General features: G+C 41.2%; 1 protein-coding gene across 1 annotated transcript in view; it reads left to right on the top strand.

Annotated features, from left to right (window-relative positions):
• CPNE3 (copine 3) overlaps positions 1 to 18,898 on the top strand; it is a 68,414-nt gene that overhangs the window by 759 nt on the left and 48,757 nt on the right. The gene's annotated exons all lie outside the window — the stretch shown is intronic.

Here is an 18,898-nt window from a genome sequence, read left to right as displayed (position 1 = left end):
CAGTGGTTTTCAACCATTAGTCATTTGTGGACCCCTAAACATTTTCAAATGGAGGTGCAGACCCCTTTGGAAATTTTATACATAGTCTGCAGACCCCAGCTTGAAAAATCATCATTCTATGGTAACGGCTGCCTTTTGCAGACCTTCAACATAGTCTGCGGACTGTGTGGGATCTGTGGACCACAGTTTGAAAACCACTGGATTAGTTTACCAGTTTGTATGGTAAAATATAGAGTAAGGTTTTTGACCAGCTTCCTGTTTTAAGGGACATTCCTCCAATGTGAAGCTGTGAGGGACTTACTTGAGGCAACTGATGTTATGCTTGTTCCTTGAGTAGTTGCTTAAAACAGGTTTCATTTACTTAAATTATAAGTATTAGCCAATGTAAAAATGTAACACTATCCCTCTGTGTTCTTCCAAAACTGTCACTGTAGAGCTGGTTGAAGGACAAATTATCTTGTGATACCTTCCATGAAAAATTGTATCCCTTTTTGCCAAGAAAACCCCCCTCAAAGTTTGATTGTTTTTAGACCTACTCCATATCTTGGTGCTGTTGAAGGCAGAACTCAGTTCATGCATTTTGTCAGTCTTTAGGTTTCCAACAAAGGGCGTAGAAAAAAGCTGGATATTTGTAATGCCAACCAATTTTTGTCCGTAGACTTCAAAATCATACCATCTAAACTCATCAAATGTAGTCAGTAACAATGATCTGGAAAAATCTAGATGCCAAAATTCCTAAAACATGTTCAAAACTCATTCACCAGCTGCTTTTCAAGCTTCAATTCTGAATCCATAATTTGTACCAGCTGCAAAGACAGTTATGGTCAAAATTTTCAGAGCATCCTTTGACTTCTCAAAATTGAGTCTTTGAGTAGCTGATGCTCCACCTGAAAAATTTAGATCCGGACTTAGCTTGGCACAAAAATCTTTCAAAACCCATATCTGTGGCTCTGAGTAGCTTCTGACAATGATGGATTCAGCATTTTGAGGGCATGTGTCAGGACACATGGGGAGTTCCAGCTTTCTCTGAGGACAGGCACTGGCTACATTTGTCAGTAGGTGACTATTTACGGGGTGGTGTCCAAAAATTTGGCTAGATTTAGTTGAAACAAGTTGAGTTTTTAGACTTCCAGCAGACTCGGGCTGAATCTGACACTGGCTCAGTACTTTGTCAACTAATGGACATTTCAATAAAACAGAATATCATGTTCTTATCTTGCTGTTCAGAACAAAAATTGCTAAAAGTGACAAGTTTTTGGAGAATGAAAATGTAATCTTTCTAGTATTACTGTTGAAATTGCCTGAACTTTGTTTTGATTCAGGTTTTTTTAAACGTAAAATTACGTAAGCTCTCACTAGTTTTGATGTGCTCTATTTCAGCTGAGTAGAAAAATACTTGGAATGTAGCTGTCTAGGTTGAAATGTAATCATAGGCAAGCAACAGACTTATAGAAGTAATGTAGCCTATGTCTTGGTCTTAATAATGCAGCCTTGGTATACACGTCACTTCGTGTTACACTGTTTACGGATCCCAAAATTTTTTGATTGTAGAGTCATTATGAAAGAAATTCAGCTCTCCTTGAATCCTCAGTTAATCTGCCCCCAGGTAAACCATTTTCATACAACAGAACCTTGGAGCAACTGGATGTGTGCATTCACATGCTGCCTAATTGTGTTTATGAGTAATTCTGGGCAAATTGGCCAGTTGTTCCTATGAAGAGTGGCATTAGTAATGCTTGAAGCAATGTATTTGAGGATGCCCATAAATCTTGGAGAGTGACAGAGACGGAGATATGTTGGCTGGTGGGTCTATCTACATAGTAAGATAAGTGTTATGACTAAGGCTACAATTTAATCATGAGTATTTTTCGTAAAAGTCATGGACAGGTCATGGGCAAAAAATCATGGCCCCATAACCTGTCCATGACTTTTACTAAAAATACTCATGATTGAATCTTGGGAGGAGGGGGGAGGGGTGCTGCAGGGAAAAGCTGGGGGCCTGCTGTGGGGGCACAGAGGAGGGAGCCCCGGGGGGCCCATCCCGCTGCTCTGGCCGCTGCAGGTGGGGGGGAAGCCCCAGGGCCAGCCTCATTGGCAGCTGCTTGAGCAGTCCCTGGGGCCACCAGAGCAGTGGCCAGTGCGGTTCGCTGTGAGACCGTCCAAGCGACTGGCTACAGAGCTGCTCTAGCAGCAGCCGGTGTAGCTGTCCCCAGGGCCGTCTGAGCATCTGGCTCAAGGGCCAGCTGCTTTGGTGGCCCTGGGGTCAGCAACACTGACCGCTGTATTAGTCACAGAGGTCGCAGGAAGTCATGGAATCCGTGACTTCCACGACCTCCATGATGGACACAGAGCCCTAGTTATTACCTTTTTCCAGGAAGACAACCATGTGGTATCCTACACTGATGGCAAGGGTGACGTGTGGTTAGCTGCCATGGTTACTAGCCAAGTATGATTTGTGTGTACAGGGTGGATGAAAATCGGAGATTTTAAAAGAAATTAAAATTCAGATTTTTTAATTTAAATTAAATGCAGTTTATTTTTAAATAAACCTATTTGAAATTGACAACTTATGTTAAGACTTGCACTTATAATCAGGGCTTAAATTCTGCCAGAGCTGTCCAGAGCAGAGCTCTGGTAAATATTTTCAACCCCTCTAGAGGTTTTTATAGGATGTTGCGGGGCTGGAAGATACTCTGAGAATTTAAGCCCTGCTTATAATCTAATGAAAACATTTAAATTAAACTCAAAAAGTATTTAGTATATGTTTGCTGCCATGCTTTAAAGAAAGTTAAATCTCTGACCTGGTGGTAGTCACCTGGAACCAAAATTTGTTGAAGTGCTAAATCAGCTTTTGACAGCAATAGCCTCTACTTCAGGTGCAGATGGAATTTCTTTTCAGTTGAGTTTATTAAACTAGTTCAGTTCAATGAGAAGTTCAGACTTAAATTGGGAGTTAGAAAAAGCAGGAAAGCTTGTTGAGAGGATCAGATTTAGAAGTTCTGAAATCTTGGAAGACAATGCCCAGAAACAATCAGTTCATCAACTGCAAATAATACTTTTCTTGTTTTAATAAATCAGTTAGTTTTAAATGGAAAACATGTTTTGATGAGCTTTTTGATAAACTTTTTTTTCTTATGTTTCCAGAACGTTTAAGGTAGTTGTATTTAATTTTTAAAAGTTTGTGCTTGCTGTTTTTGCCCTTTTTTAATTGAATTTGATTTTCCATCCAAGCAGTTTGACTCAAATCACAAGTAAAAATGTATCTATTATAACTTATTAAATAAGAAATATCATTCAACATTTTTAACATAATGTTAAAAATTAAGAATCACAATATGTGTAAATTGAGCTATATAATTACTTAAATAAGCATATAAGTAATTGATTGTAAATACTTTGGTTTTTAAAATTACTTTCCTAAACAAATTGTCACCAATTGGTATGAGAGACTGTGCACAGCAATCAGGTGTCTTGGCTCACTAATTTATATAGTGACACTAGCTCTTGGTGCTTTATGAACGAAGATGATCCTTGCCCCCAAAATCTTAGTTAGACAAAAACACCTCTACCCCGATATAACGCTGTTCTCCGGAGCCAAAAAATCTTACCGCGTTATATCGAACTTGCTTTGATCCGCCGGAGTGCGCAGCCCCCCCTCCCGGAGCACTGCTTTACCGTGTTATATCCAAATTCGTGTTATATTTGGTCGCGTTATATCGGGGTAGAGGTGTATCAAAGATAATACATTTTTCTTGTAATATGAGTAGTTTAAGTTTGGCACACTTTTTGTTAATCCCAGGTTTTTTACGACAGTTTGATATATAACTGGATTTTTAATTGGGGAGATAGGAGTCTTGCTAAAAGAAGCAAATTTTTAGAAAGGGTTTGAAGGAGAGCAAGGAAGCATTGTGCACTGTCCGAGAGAGGGAGGGAGGGGTACAGGAAAAGGCACAGATGCAAGTGAAAGACTAAATTTATTCAGATTTTCATTGATTGGTAACATAAGTGAATATTATGCTTTTTTGACAACATAGTAATCGTTAAGTTATTGTATATGTTAGAACTAAACTACATAAGCCAATTATGAACATTGTTAGAAAAATATTGTTTAAATTGTTGAAAACAAAATTACCTTTGTAAGTTGGGTCAGCATAGGTAGATCAAATGACAGTTAACACATGTCATCATAAAGAATCCAAAAGAACTGTACAAACGGAAGGTCTGATCCCGTGCCATTTTAAGACTCTTGCAGGGATCGCTGAATATCTCTTAAGATTAGGCCCTGTATATGGATGGTTAAAACTTACCATTGATCTGTAGCCATTGGTATGGTGCACTGTAGTAACCATTCTGCACCAGCAACACTCCTCAAAATATATATTTTTAGAAGTGGATGTGGGATTTTTCTCTAAATAAAACTAAAATTGCAGCTTCAGATAGGTGGAATGTCTTCCATGTTGGACTTTGGTTATTATTCCTTTGATTATTTCCCCTGGCTTGTGGAAAGTTCTCCTAACAAGGTAAATGCTGCTGCTCTAACTTGCGTTTTTGTATTGTAGCTGGTCAGAGCTACTATAAAAGAGCAAAACATCTTTTGGAAAAAAACAACATCTTTTGGATGTCTATTCTCCAGTGAAAGCGAGGGTTTTGTTCACTAAGTAGGTATTACATAATGAAGAAGTAGTTCTGAGTAATGGTTTCCATTAAATAAAAAATAGCTATGTTGATAACATGTTAGTGTTGAGACTCTTATCACACAGCTGAGAGGAGGAGCACAACTGCAAATCTGTCTGTGAATTTGTTGCATCTCTTTTGTAGTATCCAGTCTTTGACTGTAAGTGATAATTTTTCCTAGTGTGGCTTGTGAGAAACAGACCTTTGATTTTTCTTGATTGCACGTGTAGTCAAAATTCTCTGTCCTAAACCTTGTTTACATGATGTCATCACTAATGCTACGTTTTGGTCACAGGTATTTTTAGTAAAAGTCCATGGACAGGTCATGGGCAGTAAACAAAAATTCACGGCCTGTGACCTGTCCATGACTTGTACTATATACCCCTGATTAAATTGGGGGGGGGAGGCGGCCCGGGGGGCGCCATGGGTGTTTGGGGGGGGTGGGAAGGAGAGGCGGCAGCAGCGTGTGGCCTGGGACCCCTGCTGGTTCCTGGGGGAGAGGGAGGGATTGGTGGAGCTGGCAGGCTCCCTACCCGGCTCCATGCCTTCCCCTCTCTGTGCGCTGCCTTATCCCTGAGCGCTGGCCCTTCAGTTCCTATTAGCCGGGAACCATGGCCAATAGGAGCTGCCAGGGGCGGTGCCTGCAGGTGGAGGCAGCGCGCAGATCCCCCTAGCCGCACCTCTGTCTAGGAGCCGAGGGATGTCGCTGCTTCCAGGGAGCCCCCCCCCCAAGGTAAGCGCTGCCCAAAGCCCTCACCCCCTCTTGCACCCCAGCGCTTAGCTCCCCACCCAAACTCCTGCTGCTGTTGGGGGAGAGGGGCACAGTGGACCAAGACTGCCCCAGCAGCAACCAGTGTGGTCACCGGTCACTGTAGAAGTCACATAGGTCCCGGAAAGTCACTGAATCTGTGACTTCTGTGACAAACTCGCAGCCTTAGTCATCACCAGTGCCCCAACATAAGCAGAGTTTAGTAGGCAGTCACCATGAAACCACAGGACAAACACCACACCTTGTAGGAGAAGTCTCCTTATTGGAAGCCCTCTTGATTAAGAACTCTTTGGGCTAGGCTCCAGACATAATTTCTTCACTACCTTTTTTCTTAGGGTATTGAGGTTATCTTTTCTCTCTAGGACGGTCTGTGTTAAATTCCCAGACATAAGCTTAAGTCTGAAATCAAATTAAAGTCCAGATTAAAAAAAAAACAAAAAAAACCCCTTGTATTAACATAATAGAAACTGTAGAGCTAACATATTTAGTCTGAAATTGTAAGACTTCGCGTAAATTTGCCTTATTTTTAGTCACAATGAATTTTTTTTAGTCACAATGAATAAAAAAGGTATCTCTACATTTCTAAAAAGCATTTTCTTCTGTCTCTTCTGATTAGCCGTTTTGTCATTGTCAGATCCCTCTCCCTTCAGCTGTTTCTCTTTGCAGTCCTAACTTACCTTTTGGGTACCCCTGTGCCTGACATCATACCACACTCCTTCACATATACCCCAAAGTGGTATTTCTCAGAGTTTGTTCCCAGATTCATTCCAGATTAGTTTGTCCTTCTGTCATTCAACCTTTTTTTTTATCCAAGTAGTTCTTTGAATTTGCAATCTCTTCATTTTCCACATGCCTTTCTGTTGTCCGGGGAGGAACAGGGAGTTCTATTAGGATGCCTCTTGACTCCATTCTAATGTTTACTGTCCATGTCAAAACGATGTTAGCCTTGTGGCGTGCTAACTGTCAGCTATTTCTCTTGAGTTTCCAAAAATGAGCTCCTACAATAGATCCACACCGTCAAATATGATTGTGACAGACTGTACCCCATGTTCACCATTTTTATAAGACTATGATAAATATTGTACAAAGTATGCTTTGTGAGGTATCAATTGAAAACTCATAATCCACTGAACATTATTGTCCTGGTAAAATAGGTTTATCAGAATTGTATGTAAAGTTATAAGATTCTATTGTATAACATTGCTATAATATGTTCCAAGTTTAAGAAAAGCAGGCCCAAACCAGTTTTTCAGAGACAAAGACACTGGAGCTCCAGCCAGATATTGGCATAATCAGATGAACTATAATGGACCATCACCTAGGTAAGCAGCCGTTCTTTGGCAGGAAGGTGGGTGTGAGCAAGAACTTTACATATTGACAATGAAACGGCTGGGAGTTTCCGTGTAAATAGACTGGCTGTTGCCTGAACCTCAGCTGGAGATAATCCTCCAAGAGGGGAGAAGGGGATAAGAAGGAGAAACAATGGCCTTCAAATCACCTCTCTACCCCCATCTTTACTCACTGCAGCTATAGTGCTTGAAAGTCAAAGGAAGCATCATTGAACTGGTGGAGGGGTCCTGGCAGGGAGGCTTTTCATGCAGTACAGATTGCTATCAGCATATGATGGAAAAACCTTTGTTTTGAATCCATTTAGCTTGTTAAGTTAGGTGTTAGTTTTCATATCTTTTATTTTCTTTGTTACCAATTCTGACTTTACTTGTAGTCACTTAAAATCTTTCTTTTTGCAACCTGTTTTATTGTTTTATCTAAACCAGTATGTGTTTAGCTTGACATGTCGGGGAACCTCCACTTCACATAAATTTGTGCATATCATTTTCCATTGATGAAATGGCCAGATACGATGTGTCTGCCTGAGTTCCCTTGTTTGTGTATCTTGAGAAGCATGTAGAAGGTCTATGCGGTGGGTTCATGGGGGGATGAGTTTCTAGAGTTTCTCTAGGTGTTGTTTCGGAAAGGATTTGATGATATCCTTAATTTCCTGGGGAAATTGTGGTACGGGGCTGTCTTTGAGTTCTTTATAGTAGGTGGTATTGGAGAGTTGTCAATTGGCCTTGTTAATGTAGTTGTGACTGTTGAGGACTACTCTGGCATCCCCAGTCTGCTGGTTTAATCACTATCTGGTGGTTAGATTTCAGGGACTGTATGGCTGTCCTCTCGGCAATGGGGAGATTATGATGAATGTGATGTTTAAGGATTTCACAGTCAATTTTTTCCTGAAGCAATCAATGTAATCGAGTGTGGTTTCGTCTGCTATGTGGTGGTCAGTCAGATGATTTTTTTTCTTATGATTGTCAGTGGAGATGTGGTAATTGTGAGTGGTTTTGTCATTAGAGGCAAATGTCCCTACAGACCAAGACACACCGACTCAACATGGCACCAGACTCTACCAGAACAACAGATGCAAAATCTGCAGGCGTATCTTCACTGCTCCAATAATCAACACTCCCCCACAACACACCTTTCAAGATCGATGGATCTTACACATGCTTATCACACCATGTGTTTGTGACATTATCTGATTAGAGTACGACCATGCAAGTCATTGTTGCTAGCACTGTTATATAATTGCAACAAATCTTATACAAAGTGTGACTCATGGCCAGAAACAGTTAAGCAGCTTGCCAGCTAATTGACCCAAACTCAACCCTTAGAGACATTTTGGTAGATAATGTTTGTGGTTTTGTGTGCTTACATATATATTGTTAGAGGTTAACAATGTAATCAAACAGTCCTTGGCCATGCTGTATTCTCTTAATTCAGAGATCAAAAGGAAATATTAACATTTAAATGAACTGTAAACATAGTATTCATCTCTCTTTGAAATGTATAGCAAATTACCTGTGAATGGTGGAAAAACAGCCAATTGCCTTGTGTTAATCTGCGTAGCTAATTATGGGTAATACTTAGGAAATATCATAGAATCATAGAATATCAGGGTTGGAAGGGACCTCAGGAGGTCATCTAGTCCAACCCCCTGCTCAAAGCAGGACCAATTCCCAACTAAATCATCCCAGCCAGGGCTTTGTCAAGCCTGACCTTAAAAACCTCTAAGGAAGGAGATTCCACCATCTCCCTAGGTAACCCATTCCAGTGCTTCACCACCCTCCTAGTGAAAACGTTTTTCCTAATATCCAACCTAAATCTCCCCCACTGCAACTTGAGACCATTACTCCTTGTTCTGTCATCTGGTACCACAATGTCTACTTCAGTCTCCATGATTGTTCGCCTAAGAACTCCAACCTGTCAAGAGAAGCCCTGGAATTGTATAAAAACCCTTTGGGTCCTGATCCTTTTTATCTCAGATCTGCTTGATGCTTCATGTAAGGGCCGCTTAAGTCATAAGGCTGAGAGCTCCAGTCCTAATCTGGATCACCCTGAATATGAACATTGGACTATAACCTATTGACTAATTTTGAAAGAACTCTTTGTAACTACAAAGCTCACTATCTCTTCTATGAATCTGATCTCAGAACTGTACTCCTATCTGTATGTATATTGATCTTTTAACCAATACACTCTTCTTTTTAAATAAGTTTTAGTTTAGTTAATAAGAATTGGTTGTAAGTGTGTATTTGGGTAAGATCCGAAATATTCATTAACCTGGCAGGTAATGTGTCCAGTCCTTTGGGATTGGTAGAACTTTCTTATATGATGAATAAGATTTTCAGTAATCCTCATCATATTTGACTTGGGTATCTGAGTGGAGGCCTAAGCCTGGGTTGCTTTAAGGGAACTGTGTTGTTGGCTTCTGGGTAACTAGTAAGGTATTATAGAAGCTGTTTTGTGCTGGTTTGATAAATCTAAGTATTGGAATATCCACCAGCTTTGGGGATTGTCTGCCCCATTCTTTGCAGTTCACCTTCATTGAGTAACTCCAGTTTGGCCCCCTTGGACTCCTAGTCACATTCAGTGTACCTCATTCAGTGCTGTAAGTGCCTCAACAACTGCCACGTGGGTGAAACGAGACAATCGCTGTGCTCTCAAATGAACTCATGGGAATATCATAAAAGACAAAAACACCCTGTCCCCTGTGGGTGAACACTTTTCACTAAGAAATCACTCTATATCTGACCTATCAGTCCTCATTCTCAAAGGAAACCTGCACAACACTTTCAAAAGAGAAGACTGGGAGCTTAAATTCATAACTCTGCTAGACACTAAAAATCATGGACTGAATAGAGACACTAGATTTATGGCTTATTACAACACTCTGTAACCCACTAACTCCCCTTTTTGTCCTATGGCTGCAAACATGGGCCAGTCTACCTTGAATGGTCCTTTTAGAATATGTGTTAACTACTTACGCTAAACAATCTGTTCCATCTTGCATTTAGTTGTGATGCTCAAAGTGCCTTTTCCAGACCTGAAGAAGCGCTATATGTGGCTGAAAAGCTTGTCTCTCTTAGTAACAGAAGTTGGTCCAATAAAATTCAGGGCTTTGGAGCTGTGCTCCAGCTCCAGGCAAAAACCTGCTGTTCCGCGCTCCAATTCCGCGCTCCGCTCCAAAGCCCTGCAATAAATGATATTCCGTCCCCCACCTTGTCTGCCTAATATCTTAGGGCTGACACGTCTACAACTATATTGCTTACTGAACAAATCCAGTATACTATATTCACTGAACTAAAGCTCAACTAATCTCTTCCAATTTAGCAAAGTGCATATTCTTCTGACTACATGGAATGTTAAACTCCAAACTTGTTGAGTTATCTAAGTGCAAATAGTATCGCCTTTCTTACTTTCATCAGAGAAAGCCTTTATCCAGAAATGACTGCCATAAGCTTTACCAAAGATATTCCTTTGGTTTGAAAATAAACATGGAGACTTTTAGCTCAAAGTAAATTTTTTTCTGCAGAAAGTTGAGTAATTGAAAATAAGACTAATTTTGAGTATCTCATAAATCATTACAGTGCTGCTGTCATGGGGCTGTAATACAAGTGAATTCTTCCTGTGTTAAACTGAATAGTTTATTGAATATTTCTTTTGCCTAAAAGTAGTTAAGGACATTAAGGTCAATTGTAATTGGGACAAAATACAACATGGTTTTACAAAACGTAGGTCATGCCAAACCAACCTGATCTCCTTCTTTGAGAAGGTAACAGATTTTTTAGACAAAGGAAACGCAGTGGATCTAATTTACCTTGATTTCAGTAAGGCATTTGATATGGTTCCACATGGGGAATTATTAGTTAAATTGGAAAAGATGGGGATCAATATGAAAATTGAAAGGTGGATAAGGAACTGGTTAAAGGGGAGACTACAACAGATCACACTGAAAGGTGAACTGTCAGGCTGGAGGGAGGTTACTAGTGGAGTTCCTCAGGGATCGGTTTTGGGACCAATCTTATTTAATCTTTTTATTACTGACCTTGGCACAAAAAGTGGGAGTGTGCTAATAACATTTGCGGATGACACAAAGCTGGGAGGTATTGCCAATACAGAGAAGGACCGGGATATCATACAGGAAGATCTGGATGACCCTGTTAACTGGAGTAATAGTAATAGGATGAAATTTAATAGTGAAAAGTGCAAGGTCATGCATTTAGGGATTAATAACAAGAATTTGTTATAAGCTGGGGACTTATCAGTTGGAAGTAACAGAAGAGGAGAAGGACCTCGGAGTATTGGTTGATCACAGGATGACTATGAGCCGCCAATGTGATATGGCCATGAAAAAAGCTAATGCGGTCTTGGGATGCATCAGGCAAGCTATTTCCAGTAGAGATAAGGAGGTGTTAGTACCGTTATACAAGGCACTGGTGAGACCTCATCTGGAATACTGTGTGCAGTTCTGGTCTCCCATGTTTAAGAAGAATGAATTCAAACTGGAACAGGTACAGAGAAGGGCTACTAGGATGATCCGAGGAACGGAAAAACCTGTCTTATGAAAGGAGACTCAAAGAGCTCGGCTTGTTTAGCCTAACCAAAAGAAGGCTGAGGGGAGATATGATTGCTCTCTATAAATATATCAGAGGGATAAATACCAGGGAGGAAGAGGAATTATTTAAGCTCAGTACTAATGTGGACACAAGAACAAATGGATATAAACTGGCCATCAGGAAGTTTAGACTTGAAATTAGACGATGGTTTCTAACCATCAGAGGAGTGAAGTTCTGGAACAGCCTTCCAAGGGGAGCAGTGGGGGCAAAAGACACATCTGGCTTCAAGACTAAGCTTTAAGTTTATGGAGGGGATGGTATGATGGGATAGCCTAATTTTGGCAATTAATTGATCTTTGACTATTAGCGGTAAATGTGCCCAATGGCCTGTGATGGGATGTTAGATAGGGTGGGATCCGAGTTACTACAGAGAATTCTTTCCTGGGTGTCTGGCTGGTGAGTCTTGCCCACATGCTCAGGGCTTAGCTGATCGCCATATTTGGGGTCGGGAAGGAATTTTCCTCCAGGGCAAATTGGCAGAGGCCCTGGGGTTTTTTTGCCTTCCTCTGCAGTGTGGGGCACGGGTCACTTGCTGGAGGATTCTCTGCAACTTGAAGTCTTTAACCCATGATTTGAGGACTTCAATAGCTCAGACATAGGTTAGGTGTTTATTACAGGAGTGGGCGTGTGAGATTCTGTGGCCTGCGTTTTGCAGGAGGTCAGACTAGACGATCATAATGGTCCCTTCTGACCTTAAAAGTCTGAGTCCTGGAGTTGAATTTGGGAACTTTGATTAGGTAGATGTATAGAAATTATTATTATTGGTTTTGGTTTCTTTTTTAAATTTTAATGCAAAGGTACCACTACTATGACTCTGATTTTTCACCGATAAGCACATAGGTAGACTTCTGAAATCAGTCCCCAGAGAACTGACTTTTAAGAATTGGAGTTTGTAGAGTGAGATTCCGTCACTCCATGCTAATAAACTGAAAAGGAGTGTGCAAAGTATTAATTAGGCTAGAACATGTGATCACTTATATTTCATTCCTGCATGGCAGATAAAAGCAAGTTCTAACTAGAAAATATCCTCCTTTCTTCCACTTTGCATTAATCATACAGCCAGCTACTGACTTTATTTGTAGAAGTTACAGTAAAAATGTTATACACATAAAAAAAGGCATGGCTATGGCATTCGTCAAGTTGCTTAACTGAAATCTTTTTCTAAAGTAATTGACACTAAAAGATATTCTGGTAAAATGTAGATGGATATTATTCTGATAAATATATTCAGAAAAGCTTAGGAAGACGGGTGAGGTGTAGTAATTCACAGGGCCTGGTAGAGCTATGTGTAGACAAACCCAGAAAGTCAAACTGATCGTTTCTTGCCTGCACAAACAGATGTGGCTTTTACTATTTATAGTAAGTATTACTGTTCCTCAGTAAACACTACTTGGCAAAATAATTCAGGGCAGCTTCTTTTATATAAATCTATTTATAGCTAATTAATAGTCTGACCCGTTATACAGGTTATGCCACCAGTATTTTAAGTAAATGTTTGAAGTGCAGGAATGCAATGGTGTTTACCTAAGAAAGTGACCTAAGGTACATTACTCCTGAGGGCATTATGTGCCAAAAATTAAGAATTCTGCGCACAGTATTTTAAAATTCTGCAAATGTTATTTGTTAAATAAATGTGGAATCTCCAGCATGGCATTGAGGAGCACAGGCCATTGGTTGCACAGAAGTGGGAGATCACTGTGCAGCTCCCCCCACAGGACATGGACTCAGTGGTGAAGCTGCACCCAACCCTGATACAGCGCATGGACCAGGTCTGCCCCTTAAACACCCCAGGGCCCTGCCCTTCCATGCCAGGTGCACTACGTATGGGCAGGCAGGCTCAGGAATGCAGGATACAAGTGTGGAGGGGCTTAGTGTGGGGAGACCCAGGTGTGGGTTGAGAGGGCTCTGTGTGGAGCAATCTGGGTGCGGGTGGCTCACTGGGGGATGTGGGTGCGGGGGGGGGGGGATCTGGATGCACGTGGGCTTGTTGGGGGGGTGTCTGGGTGCAATAGTAATGGGACTGTGCAGGGAGGTCCAGGTGAAGGTGGTTGGGGCTCAGCGGGGGGGTGGCAGCTTGGTGTGGGGGGATAGAGCTTGGCAGAGAGGTCTGGGTGTGGGGGATTCAGTGGGGGGTTCCAGATGCTGGGCAAATGGGGCTCAATGGGGTGGGGATCCATGTGAAGCTGGTTGGGGCTTGGTAGGGGGATCTGGGTGCAGTTGGCTTGTCAAGGTGGTTCAGGTGCAGGTAGAGTGGGGCTTGTCAGGGGGTGTTCTGGATGCGGGGAGGGATGAGGCTCAGCAGGAGGGTCTGGGTATGAGGGGGTCTGAATTCACAGGGGTTGGGTGGATAGGGGAGCAGCTCCCTGTACAGTGATCCCTCCCCCTGCAGCTGAGGAGCGATGGGTGCAGGAAGCGCAGGGGGTGGGGGAGAGCTTGCAGAGCTTCTTACAGCTGGGGGAGAAATATGGGGGTAGGTCTGACATGGCCCTGGATGCTGTGCAGAGGAAGTAGTAGTCCCATCCTCCCCAGCCCAGCAAGAACTACCAGCTGAGCCCGGCGCAGGGTAGGAGCCACCAGCCAGGTCTTTCACAGTCCTGCCCCTGCCCCACAATGATTTACCTCTCTGACGACTGCCTTGGCACCCAAAACATACTGTTGGGGACGGTTGCATGACCGCTCTTATGGCTTCCCTGTCAGAAAGTCATTTTTCTGCAGAGAAGCAAAGAAATCTGCAGGGGACATAAATTCTACGCATGCGCAGTGGCGCAGAATTCCCCCAGGAGTAGTACATGGATAACTGCCTTGGTGTGTTAGACAATATCAGATCTGTTTAAGGAACCTCTTTATTTATTTTTTTTATTTTATTTTCTCAGAAGTTTAGACATGACCAAATGTGTGAGATTCTGGCTAACAGTGCATAGGGAACATAATTTATAACCTCAGTTACTCTCTACTACCATTTGGACTGCAGCTATTGATTATTATACAACTTGTCAGCATTGCAGAGTAAAACTACAGAGGAGTTTTAACTGCTAATTTGCATTCACATTAGTACAGTCTGAATATGAAGTGACAATGTTCGGATGATTAAAGGCTGGTACTTGGAGAATTGACCAGATAAGAGCATCTAATATCCAAATGAAATGACACAATTAGTCCTTTATGATCAGAGCGTATCATATAAAATTCTATTTTGATTATTTTTGGTCTTTCTGTTGTAGAATTTGTGCACATTAACACATTTAATAGGAAAAAAGTGAATGCAGTTGCATCAACTATTAGGATGTACCGGTACATGCAAATAAACTAAAGGAGTGTTTCCTGTTGTAGTTACGTTGTGCAATTCTAAACAGCCTTTCTTGGAAGTCATAGAAAGTAAAGCATATAACTCCTGTGTAAATTCACTGTTGCCAAAACCAAAGTCTGTAGTGTACTCAAAATAATACAGTAATTTGTGCACATGGCTCTGTTCAGAGCTCTTATTTTTGGAACCTCTTTCAGATTAGTTTTCAACTAGCAATAATCACGCCTCCGATTAACCTAATTGGCTATGATATATATATATATATATATATATATATATATAAGGGGTTAGGACTTATTTTATAGCAGGGTGGCTAAAAATCAATGATTTAAAAAAAATTTAAAAATCCGATTTTTTTTTTTTTTTGGTGGATAAAAGGTTTTTTCCTCAAAAAGCATATCTAAAGATAGTTTTGATTAAGATACATTATAGCTCAAAGATATCTCATCATGGAATAGGAATGATTCATTCTAGAGTATGAGAATATATTCATGTAATGTTTAAGACAAGTTTTTTGTAAATGAGTTCCAGTAGTTCATGGATTAGGGATGCAATCTTATGGGGTTCCAGGGGCTTCTGTATAGATTATTTAGGTTAATCTTTCTATCTACCCAATGGAACTCAGTGCTCAGTCTAGAAGATACCATCAGTGATGCTTAGTTTTGCAGTTCTGAAACTGTGGATTTGTGTCTGCAGAGGCAACATGATTGTTAACAGCAAAAGTGTTGTTAAATAAACAAATAAATAATATATAAAGGTGAGACATAACAGACCTCAACCCTATTGTCCCTCTGCAAATTTGTGTACACAGAGTCAATCCCTGACGGCTCTAAAAGTGCAAAGTTTCAAAAAGTTCAATGAATAGAAGATTGTTGGGGGATCTGGACAAGGAGAAGACATCTGGAGATAAATGTGAGAAGGGAGGGACAGGCAGTAGAAACAGAAGTGAAACTGTTTGAGCAGCATATTCCAGAAGTCTTGAGGTCTTTCTGAGTATAGCCTTCATTGATTTGAGATCTACCATACCATTCTTTCACTAGAAGGGAAAACCTATAATGGCAGCTGGCAGTAAAAGAGAGCCAGTTTGGGAATATTTTAATGAGCTTCCTCTACCTGTGGGTAAGATAGGCATGCGTGCAAAATGCAAACAGTGCAACAAAGAAATGCAAGGCCTGGTTGCCTGAATGAAACAACATCATGAGAAGTGTTCCTTCTCAGGAGGAAGCTGCATTGAAGAAAGGAACATGTCTGAATATGCAGGATCTTTAGGTTGGTTAACTTTTTTATTTCATACTTCTTTCTTAAGGACTGCCTGTCTTCCTTCTGGACTATTCTTGAATTCTCATATTTGAGCAAAAAATATAGTTGTTACTCTATGGTACTAGCATTTTAGATGCAGTTGTGATTAAAAAATAGCTGAAATAGGCAGATCTTCCTTTTCCAATTTCACCTTTAAAGTACTACTGTAGTGTCAGTGAATGCAATGAGTAATACTAAATGAGCAGTATGGTGGTAATAATTAAATAACTGCATTGACATATTTTGTTTAGGAGAATCCATCCTCAACATACAGGATTCTGAATACTATCCACCTTCAAGACCACCATCATTTTCTATCGTTTCAGAGTTGTCTGCCAATGACAGTGTTTCAGTCACATCAGGTGTGTCACATAGCCACAGTATATCACCTCTAGCAAAAAGAAAAAAAATCTCCATCATCCAGAAACAACCATAGATAAGCTTGTGATAAGAACTAGCAGATTACAAAAAGAGGTAATTGATATAAAAATTGCCCGGGTTGTTTATGCAACAAACTCTCCTTTCCATATGATTGAGAACCCACACTTCATTAACATGGTTCAGTCATTAGGACCAGGATACAGTCCACCCAACAGAGCAGATGTTGCAGGCAACTTGCTGGATAAAGTGTATGAAAGAGAAAATGAGCAGTGTGCAAAAGAACTAGAGGGTGAAATTGTTAACCTGAGTTCTGATGGGTGGAGCAATGTCCACAATGATCCTGTTGTATGTGTTTGTGTGATAACAGAAGAAGGGACTGGCTTCCTTACAGAAACAATTGATACATCAGGAAATGCACACACAGCAGAATACTTACAAGAAGTAGCAGTAAAAGCTATAACAAACTGTGTGTGTGGGGGCGGAAATTCAAATGTCTAGTTACGCAGCTTGGTCACAGACATTGCTGCAAATGTATCCAAGATGAGAAGAAATTTAGAAGAGAGTGAAGAGTCCCAAGCTACTAACATACGGTTGCAATGCTCATTTGATGCACATCCTAGCCAGAGACTTCAGTGTTCCAGACATAAAGGGTAATGTTGTTGAAATTGCAAAATACTTCCGTAACAACTATTTTGCAGCAGCTGCTCTGAAAAAGGTGGGAGGAACCACGCTAACTCTTCCACAAGATGTGCGATGGAACTCAGTAGTGGACTGTTTTGAGCACTATATCAAGAACTGGCCTAATCTGATGACAGTTTGTGAACAAAATCATGGAAAAAATAGATGGCACTGTCACAGCCAAAGTTCTTGACATTGGGTTTAAGAGAAATGTTGAACACGTGCTGAGTATCCTGAAGCCTATTTCTGTAGTCTTGAACAAAATGCAGGGAAATAGCTGTTTTATTGCTGATGCTGTTGAAATTTGGAAGGAACTGAGTGATATCTTAAAGAGAGAAATATGCAATGGCAGAATTAAATTACAAGCATTAAAAAAACAAATGGGACAAATGAATGGGGTCGGTCCTGGGGCTGGTATTGTTCAACAGCTTTACTAATGATCTGCACGATGGGATAGAGTGCACCGTCAGCAAGTTCGCGGATGACGTTAAGCTGAGGGGAGAGGGTAAGGATACGGTCCAGAGTGACCTAGACAATTTGGAGGATTGGGCCAAAAGAAATCTGATGAGGTTCAACAAGGACAAGTGCAGAGTCCTATGCTTAGGACGGAAGAATCCCATGCACCGCTGCTGACTAGCTAAGCAGCAGTTCTGCGGAAAAGGACCTGGGGATTACAGTGGATGAAAAGCTGGATATGAGTCAGCAGTGTGCCCTTGTTGCCAAGAAGGCTCATGGCATATTGGGCTGCATTAGTAGGAGCATTGCCAGCAGATCGAGGGAAGTGATTATTCCCCTCTATTCAGCACTGGTGAGGCCACATCTGGAGTATTGCGTCCAGTTTTGGGCCTCCCTCTACAGAAAGGATGTCGACAAATTGGAGAGAGTCCAGCGGAGGGCAATGAAAATGATCAGGGGGCTGGGGCACAAAACTTACGAGGAGAGGCTGAGGGAACTGGGCTTGTTTAGTCTGCAGAAGAGAAGAGTGAAGGGGGGATTTGATAGCAGCCTTCAACTATCTGAAGGGGGGTTCCAAAGAGGATGGAGCTAGGCTGTTCTTAGTGGTGACAGATAGAACAAGGAGCAATGGTCTCAAGTTGCCGTGGGGGAGGTCTAGGTTGGATATTAGGAAACACTATTTCACTAGGAGGGTAGTAAGCACTGGAAAGGGTTTCCTAAGGAGGTGGTGGAATCTCTATCCTTAGAGGTTTTTAAGGCCCAGCTTGACAAAGCCCTGGCTGGGATGATTTAGTTGGTGTTGGTCCTGTTTGGAGCAGGGGCTTGGACTAGATGACTTCCTGAGGTCTCTTCCAACCCTAATCTTCTATGATTCTATCTCCAGCTCACTTTCTTGCAGAATTCTCAATATTCAGTACCAGGGTCAAACCTTCACTGCTGAAGAAGAGGAGTTGGCTAGGACGTGGACGTCCAACAATCATCCCTCCATAATGCCAACTATAATAAACTTCAGAGCTAAGGGTGAACCATTCAAGAAGTGTATGTTTGCTGCTGATGTTTTAAAGAAAGTCACACCACTGAACTGGTGGATGTCACTTAAGCACTTGGATTCAGAGACTGTTGAAATGATAATCATCTCCCTTTTAACAGCACTAGCTTCTTCTGCTGGTGTAGAAAGAATATTTTCTTCCTTTGGACTAATTCATTCCAAATTGAGAAATTGTTTGCGACCTGAAAAAGCAGGAAAGCTTGTTTTTCTCTTCCAGATTATGAAGAAACAGGAAAATGAAGGTGAAGATGACTGATTTAGCTGCAGAAGCCAATATTTTTAGTTTCTCATGTTGACTTGGCTGATATAGCCTATTAATTTTTGGGATTTTT

Source organism: Emys orbicularis, chromosome 2, assembly GCF_028017835.1.
Source record: "Emys orbicularis isolate rEmyOrb1 chromosome 2, rEmyOrb1.hap1, whole genome shotgun sequence".
Taxonomy (NCBI): Eukaryota; Metazoa; Chordata; order Testudines; family Emydidae; genus Emys; species Emys orbicularis.
Note: the sequence above shows the minus strand (reverse complement) of the source record. Positions and strands in the feature narration are given on the sequence as shown.